Genomic DNA, 17,263 nt, shown 5'->3' on the forward strand with positions numbered 1-17,263 from the left:
ATTGCTTCTGTTTTATGTATTCCTTTTTTGCTGTGAGGCATGTGGGATCTTCACTCCTGTACGAGGGATAGAACCCAAACTTCCTTCATTGGAATGCAAAGTCTTAACCACTGGACAGCCAGGGAAGTCCCTATACATTCTTTATTTATATTCTTTTCCATTGTGGTTTATCATAGGATATTGAATATAGTTCCCTGTGCTATGCAGTAGGACCTTGTTGTTTTTCCATTCAATTCTCTCTCTCTCTCTATATATATAAAAACTTACATCTGCTAACCCTAGCCTTCTTCTCCATCCTTCCCCCACCCCCCTCACCCTTGGCAGTCACTAGTCTGTTCTCCAAGGACATTTTGCTCTTGGCACTTTGTGTAGGCATATATTGGACCAGGTAGTTGTTTTTTTTCATGATGGTGCAGTTGGCTTTTAAGAGCTGTGGCTGGGGAAAAAGACCTTGGAAAAGCCACTCAGAGGTTGTAAGTGGCCTTGGCAGGGGCACAGGAACCAGGAGAGGAACTTAGCAGGGGCCAGCGAGCTGAAGAGGCCTTAATAAGCAGTTACAGCTGGGGCAAGGATTCAATTATAAGGAGAAAGAAATAGTCCCTTCATACACTCTCCTTTTAGATATTAAAGGAGTGGGAAAATATTTGCCGTTTTTTAAACTGCGGGGCAGCTGGGTTCTCTCTGGACTACAGAGCATTAGTGAGGGATTGGTTTTCAGTGTGCTAGTGCTAGGCCTAGGTAGGAAAGATAAACAAACAGCTCGACTTTAAATTCTGCTTTTATGTTGTTTTGAACCATCTTCAAGGGCAAAAGAGGGCGGGGTGGATGGACCTAGTTTGAATTCCTGTGGCCCAAGCATTATTCCCTCTATTTTTGTCCTCAAGGCTACTAGAAACTAGTTATTTAGATACGATAGAGAAATCCTTCCCAGGTAATGGTTTACCTGTGTAGTCACTCCGTCGTGTCTGACTCTTTGTGACCCCATGGACTGTAGTCTGCCAGACTTCTCTGTCCATGGGATTCTCCAGGCAAGAATACTGGAGTGGGTTGCCATTTCCTTCTCCAGGGGATCTTCCCGACCCAGGGATCGAACCTGTGTCTCTTACACCTCCTGCATTGGCAGTTGGCAGGCAGATCCTCTACCACTAGCACCATCTGGGTCCTTCTGTATGTTCTACTAAATCTGTCTTAGGGAAAAAAGGTACATCACAGACTCAGCTGGCATTATTATTTTCTAACTGGGAGGCCCTGTAAGAACTATCCCCATTCCAAAGAGATGCAGCTTAACACATTATTGACTGGGGGATTTTTTTGCAGAAACGAACACCTGTGGCTGGTATTTGTTGTGTAAGTGAATATTGAAACATTAAGGTATTAATACGTCTCTGGTCAATGAATTGTTAAATTGCTAGATGATCTCTGACTCCACTCAGGCATTGAAATCCTCTCCAGCTGAGAGCAGAACAGCAAGATGGGGGGATGAATTTTGGACTTTAATTTCTTTGAATTTTAACTCATAAAAGAAAGAAAATTTTATATTGAGCTTTACTTTCTTTGAACTTTAATATCTCATGATTTTGATTTCATTTTTTGGATGTTAATTTCTTCCTAGAAATTTAGTAAAGGGAAGAGGTTTATGTTAAATTTTTTTTCCCCTCAACATTATTGGCATTATGTTATTGTATTGAAGTTTCTGTTTTTTATTTTTTTTTAGGTCTTCTTGGTTTATTAAAATCATGATTCTGAGAAGAAAGACTATGAAAAACATGGTTATAAGAAAAACTTTGATGTTCTTATTTTATTGAGGTATAATTAACATGACATATTAGTTTCAGATGTACAACCTAATGATATGATACTTGTAGACATTGTGAAATGAACCCCACAATAAGTCTAGCTAACATCCATTGCCACATGTAGTTGCAAAATTTTTTTTCTTATGATGAAAAAATTTAAGATCTATTCTCTTAGCAACTTTCAAATATGCAATACAGTGTTAACTATGGGTTTCCCTGGCAACTCAGTGGTAAAGAATCCACCTGAAAATGCAGGAGACATGGGTTCAATCCCTGGATCAAGAAGATCCCCTGGAGAAGGCAACCCACTCCAGTATTCTTGCCTTGGAAATCCCCCAGAGGAGCCTGGCAGGCTACAGTCCACGGGGTGGCAAAAGAATTGGACACAACCTATCAACTAAACAGCAACAACAATTATTAACTATAGTCACTGTGTCATATACACACCCTTAAGACTTAGCTTTGGAAGATTGTATCTTTGTCTTCACCCATTTCACTCAACCCCTGCCTTGGCAACCACCAGTCTCTTCTGTCTATAAATTCATTAAAAACAATTCTACATGTGAGTGAGATCATATGGTATTTGTCTGACTTATTTCACTTAGCGTAATAGTCTATTTATCTCCCATTTTAAAAATTCATTCATCCATTGGTGGACCCTTAGGTTGCTCCCATGTCTTGGCTATTGTCAATATTGCAGTAAACATGAAGTGCATATGTCTTTTCAGGTTAGTGTTTTGTTTCCTTCAGATAAATACCTGGATGAAATTACTGGATCATATGCTAGCTTTATTTTTAATTTTTTGAGGAACTTCCATACTGTTTCCCACAGTGGCTGTACCAGTTTACATTCGTACCAACAGTGAGTGCATAAGGGTTCGAATTCTTCAATATCCTCACCAATGCTTGTTACTTCTTGTCTTTTTGGTAAAAGCTGTTCTAACAGGTGTGAGGTGATATTTCATTGTGGTTTTAATTGCATTTCCCTGATGATTATTTCCAAGTTTCCTTTTGCATGTTGTTATTTGACTAGTATAATTTTGTTATTTAATCTCATTGATAATCCTCTGATATGCTATATGGACTGCATTGATAGGCATAATAAAAAGTAATAGAAAAGTGAATGAAAACTTAGCCTTGGATACTGAATGGCATTAAACCATTAATTTAATTAATAGGGAACTCTTTTGGAACTTTTCATGAGCAAAATCTCTTTCCTACCAGTGTCCCTGGGAGCAAACAGTTGGCATAAGAGGGCAATGAAGCTTCTGTCACAGACTGAATAATGGTTCCCCAATGTGTTCACTGGAGTAGGAAATGGCTCCCCACTCCAGTCTCCTTGCCTGGGAAATCCCAAGGGCATAGGAGCCTGGTGGACTGGAGTCCATGGGATCGCAAGAGTCAGACACAACTTAGCGACTAAACAACAACAAAACATGTCCACATCCTGACCCCCACACCTGTGAATATGTTACCTTATACAGCAAAAAAGGACATTCTAGATGTGCTTAAGTTAAGGATCCTGAGGTAGGGAGGTTATTCTGGATTACCTGGTTATCCCAAGGTCATCACAGGGGTCCTTATAAGATAGATGGGTACAAGCGGGCTCAGAGTCAGAGAAGAAGGTGATGCGATGACAGAAGCACAGATGGGAGTAATGAGCTTTGGAGATGGAGGAAGAAGCCGTGAGTCGAGAAAAAGAGGTGGTCATAGAAGCTGAAAAAGGCAAGAAAACAGACTCTCCCCTGAGGGCCTCCACAAGGAGCCAGCCCAGCCAACACCCTGACTCTAGCTCTGCGAAATGGGTTTTGGACTTTTGACCTCCAGAGCTATAAGAGAATAAATCTGTGTTTGTGGTAATTTGTTACGGTGACACCAGGGCATGAATACATCTTAGGTGGGAAGACGTTTAGTACCTCTCCTGTGTTTTTGGAGAGGGTGACTTAATCTGATTGGTAAATTCTGGAATAATAAATAGGGCATCATTGGCTTCATTCTCCTTCCTCTTTGGGTGCCAGTCAGCTCAAGAAAGCACAGTTCTATTTCTTGCAAGATAGGATGCCATCCATGTGATAAAACCTGTCCGCGTGGTGCGGCTGGACCTGGATGGTTGAGGTTATATAATTCTGTGGTTCAGTATTAGTAAACTCATTTATTTGGCTTTTGTGCTAAGCTACATTCCCCAGTAGCTGGATCAGAGTGAGGTGATATCTTGGTCAGGCAGAATCTATCTATGAAAACAATGACTTACGTAAAACTGATACGCAGGATCTGTAGGGAAAAGATGAACTCATATCAGCGATGCTGGGACAGCTCATTATACATAATTAGACCTCTAGCTCAGATCATATACTCAAAATGAATTCCAGATAAGAATCCAAAATTAAAAGCAAGTTTTAGAAGAAAAAAACAAAATTTTTATGATTATGCCTTTTAAGGTGAGAGAAAGCCCAGAACCCAAACTACAAAGGAAGAAGTTGATCGTTTCAACTACAGTAGAATGAAAAAAAGTCTGTTTATTAAAAGACATCATAAAAATTGATTGTAACAAGTTAAAATGTGGAAGGAGACATTTATAACAAGGATTAGTATCCAGATTTTATAAAGAACTCCTACAAATCAATAAAATACAAATAACCTATTGCGGAAAAAGAGGCAAAAAATTAAAAAAATTCACAAAAAAAGAAAAACCAAATAACAAATCATAGGATGATGAACTTTATTAGGAATCATAAAAAGGAAAATAAAAACAAGTGATTCAATTTTTCAGCCAGTTTGGCAAAAATAAAAGTGAAGAAACCAATTGCTGGTGAGAGTATGGAATTACAGTTGGAACTATTATGTACCCCCTGGAAAGAATATAAATTGGTATTATGACTTCTTTTTAAAAAATATTTATTTGGCTGTGTCAGGTCTTAGTTGCAACATGTAGCCTCTTTAGTTACATCATGTGGGATCTAGTTTCCTGACCAGGGATTAAACCCTGGCCGCCTGCATTGGGAGCATGGCATCTTACCCACTGGACCACCAGGGAAGTCCTGATACATCTACTTTAGAGAGCAATTTGGTAATGTCTAGAAGGGTTCTTAAAAAATCAATTAAAAAAATAGAAGGGTTCTTAATGCACATAATCTAGGGCCTAGGATTCCACTCAGAGGCATGTACTTTGAAGAAACTGTTAGCATAGTAAGTCAACAAGACTTGGACAAGAATGCTCACAGCAGCGTGTGCTGTGCTGTGCTTAGTTGCTCAGTCGTGTCCGACTCTTTGTGACCCCATGGATTGTAGCCTGCCAGGCTCCTCTGTCCATGGGATTCTCCAGGCAAGAATACTGGAGTGAGTTGCCACACCCTTCTCCAGGGGATCTTCCCAACCCAGGGATCAAACCCAGGTCTCCCCCATTGCAGGCGGATTCAGAACAGCATAGTAAAAGCAAAAAAAAATCAGAAACATATTAGAAATATTCATCAATAGGAAAATAAGTATTTAACTTGGAGTCTCTTAATAAAAGACTACTACAAAATAATCTGATTAGATTATGATTAAACTGAACAATCGGGATCAATCCCTGGGTCGGGAAGATACCCTGGAGTAGGAAATGGCAACCCACTCCAGTATTCTTGCCTGGAAAATTCCATGGACAGAGGAGCCTGGCAGGCTATAATCCATCATATCACAAAATAGTTGGACAGGACTCAGTGACTACACAATGTGTCAATGTAGGTGCACCATTGTAATACCACCATATTTGGTAGATGTTGATAGCAGAGGAGGCTGTGAATGTGCATGCTAAGCCATGTCTGTGTTCTGTATAGTAACACATTTAATAAAGTGAACAATTATTGAAGACTACCTAAATTTTTAAAACCAAATCCGCAAGAAGTAGAAAACCTGACCAGGCTAATAACCACAGAAGAAACGGAATGGTTGTCTAAGAACTACCCACCAAAAAGGCACACAGCCTAAATGTTTTACAATGAGTTCTCCCAAATAGTCTGCTGCTGCTGCTGCTGCTAAGTCGCTTCAGTCGTGTCCGACTCTGTGCGACCCCATAGACAGAAGCCCATAGTCTAGGAACAGATAATTCCCATGCTCTCTAAGCCTTTCCAGAGCACAGAATGAAATGGAAAGCTATGTGATTCATTTCATCAGCCCGACTTAACTCTGATACCAGCGAGGACAAGGACAGCATAAGAAAAGAAACAGACCCAATCACGTATGGAACTCAGAAAAATCACTCACTCAAGAAGTAGATTTAATTTAGATGTATTCTGAATGAATAATGCATCATGACTGAATAGATGCAAAAAAAGTCTTAATGAGAATGTGACTAATTTACTATGTTAACAGATTCATTCAACAGATGTTTATTGAGCTCCTATTACCTGCAAGGCACAGTTCTGGCAGTGGGCAGTAAACCAACAACCTTTTTAAAAAATTTTTTTAATTTAAATCAACTTTGTTTACAAAAACAGTATTGTAAGAATCACAATTCTATAACATTAGGGAGAGTAATCTGCTTTACTTAAAGTCTATCAATTTAAATATAAATCACATCTGAAACAGTTTCATATCAACACTTAGACTGGTTTGACCAAACAACTGGGCACCAGAACCTAGCCAGGTTGACCCATAAAACTAACCATCACATCCCTCATTCATTAATTCATGGACCTTTGTTGTCAAGGGATTCAAGGGGACTTCTTCCTTTTGCTTCTCCAGAAAGCATGTATGGACCTTCCAGAATCCTCACTAAAGGATTTCCCCCTGGCCTACCACATCCTTCAGCAGCAAGGAGAAAGACCCATCCACCAAATGTTTGCTTCCCTTTATTCCCCCATGTCCTATGTCACCCCACTGTCCGTTTATTCTGACAGTGGCTTCTCTTTCAGGCTGAGTCAGCTTTCAGTCAAACCATCTACTGAACTAGAGACCTCTTTTTAAAAATCTCCTTTCAAAATTAATTTTGAATTGTGGCTCATTTTTAATTTAGGGAATTGCTATTACTTAAGGGATCATGTGTGTGTGTGTGCTCAGTCGCTCAGTCATGTCTGATGCTTTGCCACCCCATGGAATATAGCCTGCCAGGCTCCTCTGTCCATGGAATTCCCCAGGCAAGAATGCTGCAGTGGATAGCAGTTCCCTTCTCAGGGGATCTTCCTGACCCAGGGATCAAACCCAGGTGTCTTGTATTTCAGGTGGATTCTTTACCGTCTGAGCCACCAGGGAAGCCCATACACAAAGGAAATAATGAGCAGATAATCCATACAGGAGTATATGGGGGAGGGGGGGTTGGAAACCAAAACAAAAGTCACCTTAAATATATGAAAGATGCTCAGTTTGCTCATAATCAAGGAAGTGTGTTTTATGTTTCTATTTTTGAACTTTTTATTTTGTATTGGGGTACAGCTGTGTGATAGTTTCAAGTAAACAGAAGAGGGACTCAGCCATACATATAAATATACATGTATACATTCTCTTAAATGTATCTCTGTATCTTAAAACTGCAGCATAAAATTGTATAGTATGGATGTACTGACATTTAACCATTTTCAGACTGGTGGAAATTTAGATTATTTTTAGCTTATTACATACAGTGCTCAATGACTGTCTTGACTTCTTGAATCTATGTCTGCTTCTGAGATATTAAATCTTGTAAACTTAAACCTAGAATGTAGCAGCAAACACCTTGTTATCTGGGCTCCAGATGGAAGTAGCACATTATGTGAATGTACTCTGAAACTTACCATCAGAATGTTCTTTGGATTTTATTCTTAATCATGTGCTTAATCTAATACACTTAGAGACTACTGGAACTTTTTCTGGTCAGATTAGTTCAAACAGTCAGAAATTGTTCTCTTTCCTTGAAATAAAGCTGATTGAAGGATTACATTGTCTGAATAGCTGTAGGATTCAGAAACTCCTTTACAAAGACTTACTTTATTTTTAGGTTTAAAAATATCCATGATTTCTTTTGGACTAACGATCTAAACATGCATGTTTTACCAGAGCCTTACTTTTTCATTCATCATAGCTATCGCTTGTTTGTTGCTCATTAAATATAAGTATGCTCTAGGGAGAGGAAATTGTTGACTCTCTGCCCAGGAGGGAGAGAAAATATTTATCAAGTTTAAAGTTAGTATGTCTTTTGTTGCAGTTAATTCCAATTTTAGGAATCTCTCTTACAAACACACTCACCAAGGGTATACACACATATACACATACCCACACACATATACACATACCCACACACATATATGCATACCCACACTCATATACGCATACCCACACACATATACTCATACCCACACTCATATACGCATACCCACACACATATACGCATACCCACACACATATACACATACCCACACACATATACGCATACCCACACACATATACGCATACCCACACTCATATACGCATACCCACACACATATACGCATACCCACACACATATACACATACCCACACACATATACACATACCCGCACACAAGGATGGTCACTGCACCATTGTTTGTAGTAAACAGTGCAATTGAAAATATGACAGGGACTTCCCTGGTGGCACAGTGGATAAGAATCCACCTGCCAATGTGGGAGACACAGGTCCAATCCCTGGTCCAGGAAAATTCCACATGCTGTGGGGCAACCAAGCCCGAGTGCCACAATTAATGAGCCTGTGTGCTGAACTACTGGAGCCCACGTGCCTGGAGCCCGTGCCCGACAAGAGAAGCCACTGCAACAAGAAGCCTGTGTATCACAATGAAGAGTGGCCCCTGCTCACTGCAGCTAGAGAAAGCCTGTGCGCAGCAACGAAGACCCAGCACAGCCAAAAATAAATAAATATTAAAAAAAGAAAATGTGATAAATGTCCATCAATAAAGGAAGGGTTAAATAAATCATGACTTGTCCATAGGATGAGTGATGGCTACATGTATCACCTTAGCAGAACATTTGTATAAGAGAGGGTCCCAGAAGGAAACAGGACTCAGCCTAGATGGTTCAGTGAAGAGCTTTTAAGGAAGAGTTTACTTACAAAGGTTGGGCAGTGTTAAACAAACAAAGGGAGGAGGACGAACCTACAGACTAGCAACAGTGGAAAGTTACTACATTCTAGGGCTTAAGGCACAAGGGAGAGAACATTCTCCCAGAAAGAGTCATAGAGAATAGACTTGCAGTTGCCAAGGGGGAGGGAGTGGGGGAGGAAAGGGCTAGGAGTTTGGGATTAGCAGTTGTAAACTATTATATATTGGGCTTCCCAGGTGGCTCAGTGGTAAAGATCCGCCTGTCAATGCAGGGCACTCGGGAGATGAGATTTCTATCCCTGGGTCAGAAAGATCCCCTGGAGGAAGAAATGGCAACCCACTCCAGTATTCTTGCCTGAAAAATCCCACGGACAGAGGAGCCTGGTGGGCTACAGTCCATGGGGTCTCTAAGAGTTGGACGTGACTAAGCAATTGACTGAGGACTAAGGACTGCCAAGTGGGGAGGGGGAGGAAAGGGCTAGGAGTTTGAGATTAATAGATGTAAACTATTACATGTGGGTTTCTTAGGTGGCTAAGCAGTAAAGAATCCACCTGCTGTTCAGGAGACCCAGGAGAGGTGGGTTTGATCCCTGGGTCAGGAAGATCCCCTGGAGGAGGAAATGGCAACCCACTCCAGTATTCTTGCCTGGAGAATCCCATGGACAGAGGAGCCTGGCGGGCTACACTGCATGGGGTCCCAAAGCGCTGGGCATGACTGAGCGACTAACACTTTCATGGTTGTTTACAGTGTTGTGCCTATCTCTGTACAGAGATCGGGTCCCTAAGAGTCAGACATGACTGAGTGACTGAGCACGAACAAACTATTACATATAGGATAGATTAAACAATGAGGTCCTACTGTAGAGCACAGGGAACTATAGTCAAAATCCTGTGATAAACCATAATGGAGAGTATACAAAACGAGGACTTCTCTGGTGATCCAGTGGTGAAGACTCTGAGCTGCCAATGCAGGGGGCGTGGGTTCCATCCCTGGTTGGGGAACTAAGAACCCCCACCACCACCATGACACAGATTACAGCCAAAAAAAAAAAAAAAAAAAAAGAATGCCTAATATGTATGACTGAGTCACTTTGCTGTACGACAGAGATAGGCATAACATTGTAAACAACTATGAAAGTGAAAGTGTTAGTCATGTCCAGTGCTTTGCGACCCCATGGCCCACCAGGCTTCTCTGTCCATGGGATTCTGTAGGCAAGAATACTGGAGTGGGTTGCCATGCCCTCCTCCAGGGACTCTTCCTGATCCAGAGATTGAACTCGGGTTTCCTGAACTGGAGGCAGACTCTTTACTGTCTGAGCCACCAGGGAAGCCCTAAATCAACTATACTTTGATTAAAAACTAAAATAAAAAATAATAAAAGGAGTGTGGTGAAATTTGGAACATAGAGGCAGGGCGACTCAGTGAAACTATAGCCCATGGGGGAATCTGTGACAGTTGTCCGTCCGTATCCATGGGGGATTGGTTTCAGGACCCCCTAAGGTTACCAAAATCTGCAGATGCTCTTGTCACTTACAGCTGGTTCTCTGTATTCACAGGGATGAGGAACCTGTGGGTATGGAGGGGCTGCCTGTACTGTAAAAGACAAAGCTGAAGCGAGGGAAAGCAGGGAAGGAATACTCTGATTTACTTCTTTCCCATTAGGCTCTCATCTCTTGCTGGTACCTCCCTTGGGTTGGACACAGTCAGCTGTGATGGAGTGTATGTGGGGCAACCTGCTGGGGCACAGAGCAGGCAGAGAGAAAGGGCAAAAACTAATATATGGAGATAGGGAGTGACTAGCACGATATTTATGTCATACTTTTTCAGTGGAAAAAATGTTGCCCAGCAATCCAGAAACACTAAGTTATTTTGTAAAAGAAAATCATAACCACATATTTATATAATTGTGAACATTATGAAGAATGCATAGGAAACAGTAAACCTTGATGCCACTTCTGGAGGGTGAAAACAAATGGAGAGGGAAAACCTAACTTTCTATGTTCTTATACTATGTGAATTTATTACAAGAAGTATTTCTTTTGTGATTAGGAAAATGAAGTACATGTTCCATGAAAAGAAAGTGCTGTTATGCCTAAGATGAAGACAAAGGTAAAGGAAGCCTACTGCTGCTGCTAAGTCGATTCAGCCGTGTCCGACTCTCTGTGACCTCATAGACGGCAGCCCACCAGGCTCCCCCGTGCCTGGGCTTCTTCAGGCAAGAACCCCTACATGGCTATGAAACAGTTAGTTCACTTAAAGTGAAAGTGAAAGTGTTAGTCACTCAGTCCTGTCCAACTTTTTTCAACCCCACGGACTGTAGCCTGCCAGGCTCCTCTGTCCAGGGGATTCTCCAGGCAAGAATACTGGAGTGGGTTGCCATTTTCTTCTCCAGGAAATCTTCCCAACCCAGGGATGGAACCCAGGTCTCCTGCATTGCAGGCAGAATCTTTACTGGCTGGTACTGCATAAACACCTCCAAAAATCTGTTATTATTATTTTTTAATGTTAAAGAGTCAAATTTATATGCTGTAGTGTTGGTTAGTTGAGTTCTCTGTTGCAAAGATCAGAAAGCAAATCAAGATCATTTGAATAATAAAAGGGGAGTTAAAAAATAAGGATACAGGATGACTCATGGAACAGAAGGATGGCAAGAAATAAAAGTTTAGACTTTCTTTCTGTTTGCCTTTCAGGTCTTGTCTCTTTATTTATTTATTTTTTCTCAACAAACAAACTTTCTCTGCTCTGCAAGTGTGTGTGCTAAGTCACGTCAGACGTGTCAGACTCTGTGTGACCCCATGGACTAGGGTCCCCATGGACCCACCAGGCTCTGTCCATAGGATTTCCCAGACAAGAATACTCAAGCTACCTAAGACAGTTTCAAAAAGGGCAAGAACATTATAAGTTGATAAGTTAAAAATCACTTTTGGATGGCCCCATAGCTGAAAAATACAAATATTTCTGAGAGAGCCTCAGAAAGTCTATGGTAATATGCTGATTTAAAAAATCAGCTAATAAATAATATACTATCAAAATAATAAAGTACAAATAATAAAGTATAAACAGTTGAACTATTTAAAAGTCATCAGAAATCACAAGTAGTCACTGGTTTGGAAAAAGGTACCAATAACTCATGTTTGTACCCAAATCCCTAGGTCTCAAAAGGACTCAATGTTCATTTTCTAATTTAATCAAGAAAACTTTTTAAGGTCTCAGGGAGGTTCAGTGATTTGCCTAACACCACACAGGAGATGTAGACTCAGGATTCAAGCCCCACGTTATCACTGTATACACAGAGGTCTATCTTATAGAATCTGTTTTCCCTATTTTTCAAAGGTGGTTTAACTTTTTATTTTAGCATAGAAAAACCTGAATGAGGCTTGAAAAACTTCTAATCTAATTCTGAGAATATAAAGAAATACTCTGTTGTAAAAACAAACCCAGGAAATTAACATGTAATACTGTACTACTGACTAAAATACAGATTTTGTTCAAATTTCAAAAAAAAAAAATGGGTGGGTTGTACTGACATCGATTCTGGTGATGTTCTATTATAGTTTTGCAAAGTTTTACCATTAAGGGAAACTGTGAAGGATAGTGAATTTCTCTGTGTTCTTCCTTACATGTGAACGTATATTTTTCTCAGAATAAAAATTTTAACTTAAAAAAGAAAGTAAAGGCAGAAATGCTTTTCAAATATTATAATAATATTTTATTTATTTGTTTGGCTGCACCAAGTCTTATTTGGAGCACACAGGAGCTTTTGTTGCAGCATATGGGATCTAGTTCCCTGACCAGGGACAGAACCTGGGCCTTCTGCATTGGGAGCACAGAGTCTTAGCCACTGGACCACCAGGGAAGTCCCAGAAATAATTTTTAAAGTGCTAAATTTAGGGGGAAAAGTAGACTACAAAAAAGTTATTTTCTCATCTAATTCAAAAGCAAATAAAGTTGAAAACGCTCAATAGTAACCATTTATGTTTTAAAAAGCAAATAACTAGAACAAAAACAATCAACTTTCAGAGTATAGCAGCATACACTCTTGCTTCACTGTAATGTCTGATGTGAAATGACTGAATTCTTCTTATTAAAAATAGGCTTTAAACAAAGTTAAAAAGGAAGACCAATATCTAACATTCTCTCGCCTGTAAGACACATGCTAAAAATGAAACTATTCAAATATCTGAGATTTGAGGGGGCCCTGAAGATTTCTGATGCCTCTCTACATATAGAACAAACAGGTGTTAGGATCCAGGTTGCAATGATTGTTATGAATGCCTGAGAACTTGGGAGAAAATGACTAAGTCTAGGAAAGGAAGAGACCAAGGTAATAGTTTGCCCGTGTCCCGGGAGATAAGAGAAGCTTTAGGTTACCAAAGGGATGTAGGCTCAGCTGTAATCTTTGTGGCACCAGAGGAAAAGGCACGTGGTAAAGAAGTTATACTATAATAGAGCCTGTGGGGCCAGTGCTTCTATATGAATGATGTAATGTATGTTTCACCCACATGATGCCAGGTGTTCTGTGCAAGTGTGCACACCTGTGAAGGAGGAAGTGGAACAAACTTAAATTGGCTTCAGTTGATCATATTAGCAAGGTTACAGCAGTCAAAGAGCTCCCATTGTCAGATTTGTCCAGAAGAACAAGCAAGTAAAATTTTCCAGGAAAATGTGATTATGATAGATTCTTCCTTTAAAAATAAAAATGTTACTATGAGGCAATGATTTTCAAAATTATATTATCTTGAATTTAAAAAGGTAAATTGATAAGTAAAATAGAATAGAGTTTCTAGAAGTAGATGTAAACAACAGTAATAAATCAAGGAAAGAAAAAGACAAAGACAGCAATAACTCATCTATAGAAAAGCATATTACTGGCTAACAAACACATGAAAAGATGCTCAACATCACTCATTATCAGAGAAATGCAAATCAAAACCACAATGAGGTACCATTTCACGCCAATAAGAATGGCTGCTATCCAAAAGTCTACAAGCAATAAATGCTGGAGAGGGTGTGGAGAAAAGGGAACCCTCTAACACTGTTGGTGGGAATGCAAACTAATACAGCCACTATGGAGAACAGTGTGGCTGCTGCTGCTGCTGCTGCTAAGTCGCTTCAATTGTGTCCGACTCTGTGCGACCCCATAGATGGCAGCCCACCAGGCTCCACCATCCCTGGGATTCTCCAGGCAAGAACACTGGAGTGGGTTGCCATTGCCTTCTCTGAGAACAGTGTGGAGATTTCCTTAAAAAATTGGAAATAGAACTGCCATATGACCCAGCAATCCCACTGCTGGGCACACACACCGAGGAAACCAGAATTGAAAGAGACATGTGTACCCTGATGTTCATTGCAGCACTGTTTATAGTAGCCAGGACTTGGAAGCAACCTAGATGTCCATCAGCAGATGAATGGATAAGAAAGCTGTGGTACATATACACAGGAATGTATTCCTGTGTATTCCTGTGTAATATGGAATATTACTCAGCCATTAAAAAGAATACATTTGAATCAGTTCTAATGAGGTGGATGAAGCTGGAGCCTATTATACAGAGTGAAATAAGCCAGAAAGAAAAACACCAATACAGTATACTAACGCATATATATGGAATTTAGAAAGATGGTAACGATAACCCTGTATTCGAGACAGCAAAAGAGACACAGAGGTATTGAACAGTCTTTTAGACTCTGTGGGAGAGGGCAAGGGCAGGATGGGAGAATGGCATTGGAACATGTAAATTATCATATGTGAAACGAATTGCCAGTCCAGGTTCAATGCATGATACAGGGTGCTCGGGGCTGGTGCACTGGGGTGACCCAGAGGGATGGGATGGGGAGGGAGGTGGGACAGGGGTTCAGGATGGGGAACACATGTACACCAGTGGTGGATTCAAGTCAATGTATGGCAAAACCAATACAATATTGTAAAGTAAAATAAATTAATTAATTTTTAAAAATTTTAAAAAAGAAAAACATATTACTATTTTAAAAGGGATTAATCTGGAAAAAAATGAGCTTAACTCTCATCTTAAAAGTGAAAGTGTTAGTCGCTCAGTTGTGTCCAACTCTTTGCAACCCCATGAACTGCATTGCTTGTCAGGCCCCTCTGTCCATGGAATTCTCCAGGCAAGAATACTGGAGTGGGTTGCCATTCCCTTCTCCCAGGGGATCTTCCCAACCCAGGGATTGAACCCTGGGTCTCTTGCATTGCAGGCAGATTCTTTACCATCTGAGTCACCAGGGAAGCCCCAACTCCCACCATGCACTGTAACAAATTCCACTTTCAGCGGCTGTGAAGCTGGGGAGGTCCTGGCCAGCAGACAGATGTCAGATCTCATTGTCTTCCCAGCCTTTTAACCCTCCCCTGAAACCCCTCAATAAAATGGTTTGATTCCCCCCAAAATAAATAAATTTCAGGTGACTTGCCTCCTTTGTATCCCTTCAGCCTCATTCCTGGACACCCACAGCATCCACTTTATGCTCAGCCATAGAAAAGTGCCTATGCTATGCTATGCTAAGTCACTTCAGTCGTGTCCGACTCTGTGCGACCCCATAGACGGCAGCCCACCAGGCTCCCCCGTCCCTGGGATTCTCCAGACAAGAACACTGGAGTGGGTTGCCATTTCCTTCTCCAATACATGAAAGTGAAAAGAGAAAGTGAAGTCGCTCAGTCATGTCTGACTCTTAGCGACCTCATGGACTGCAGCCTACCAGGCTCCTCCGTCCATGGGATTTTCCAGGCAAGAATACTGGAGTGGGGTGCCATTGCCTTCTCCGAGAAAACTGCCTAAAGCATCCTAAATGCCATACCACACCTTTGTCCGTTCTGTTCCCTTAGCTTGCTCTCCTCTCCCTCCTAACTTCTGTGCAAATAACCACTTCTGTTTCACTCTCAAGTTTCAGCTCAATAGCAGTGCTTCTAGAAAGTCGTAACTAGTGCTTCATAGGACTCTGTGCTTCTTTGGTGCACACACCTCTGGCACTTTCCACATAGAATTGAAATGATCTCTTCTGTATTTTTCTCTCCAGTGGATTGTCTTCATTCTGGATGGCAGACATGGTATCTTACTCAGCTTTTTATTCTCAGAATCTAGCGTGGTGTCTGACACACCCAGGTATTTGATACATGTTTGTGGAGCTGAAATAAACCAAACAAATTAAGTAGTCTTTGAGTAGTCTCATAGCCTGCAGCTGGAATTCTTACAAAGCTTATTGCATTATATCAATAAATTGGTTTTTTGGAAAGCAATACAACAACATGCAACAAAAACCACGAAAATGTTCATTCTCTTTTACTTGGTATTTTCCTGTTTGTGAATACTCCCCAAAGAAATGATCCCAAGGGGGAAAATTTACACAGATGTTCCCGGTAACTCTAGTTAAACTAGTGAAAAAAACTGGAGGCAATCCAAGTGTCTAATAGGGAAATGACTAAGCAAACAATGGGATTATAACAGAGCTATTAAAAATGACAGAGGTGAGGACTATGTCAACATGGAGAAGTGTGTATCTGCAGGAACGTTAAGTAGAGAGAAGAACACAGGCCAGTGTTTAAACACGAATGGTTAAGGATGTGTGTGTACATTAATGATCAGAGGCTAGTCTGGAGAAATTGAAAATGGCTGGAGCTCAATACTTTCTTTCCTGTGTAATTCCATAAGTTTCTGGCATTAATAGTTTAGATCTCCTGCAACATAGATATCTATTTTATTAATTAAAAAAAGTTAAACATTTTTTTTGGCTGTGTAGGTCTTAATTGCTGCACTCAGGATCTTCATTATGTCCAGCAGGATCTTTCAGTATCTTTCATTGCCCACACAGACTCTCTAATTGTGGCATGGCTTAGTTGCTCTGAGGCACATGGAATCTTAGTTCCTTGACCAAGGATTGAACCTGTGTCCCCTGCATTGCAAGGCAGATTCTTAACCACTGGACCATAATTCTCGTCAAATTATTATGAAAATAATGACACTTCTTTGAGAGAACAAAATACTTCACATTCAGCAAGTGATTTGAGTCTAATTATGTGCTATAGCACTTACATGCTCATGCAATTTACCAAAAAAAAAAAAAAAAGAAAAAGAAAAAAAAAGTGGGCAAAGATCCTCAGGCAGTGGTGGTATTATTTTAACTTACTTTTGTTTATTTGGATAACTGTACCTTGGACTACAAGGAGATCCAACCAGTCCATTCTGAAGGAGATCAGCCCTGGGTGTTCATTGGAAGGAATGATGCTAAAGCTGAAACTCCAGTACTTTGGCCACCTCATGCGAAGAGTTGACTCATTGGAAAAGATTCTGATGCTGGGAGGGATTGGGGGGAGGAGGAGAAGGGGACAACAGAGGATGAGATGGCTGGATGGCATCATTGATTCAATGGTCGTGAGTTTGAGTGAACTCCGGGAGTTGGTGATGGACAGGGAGGCCTGGCGTGCTGCGATTCATGG

Source organism: Bubalus bubalis, chromosome 4 (genome assembly GCF_019923935.1).
Source record: "Bubalus bubalis isolate 160015118507 breed Murrah chromosome 4, NDDB_SH_1, whole genome shotgun sequence".
Taxonomy (NCBI): Eukaryota; Metazoa; Chordata; class Mammalia; order Artiodactyla; family Bovidae; genus Bubalus; species Bubalus bubalis.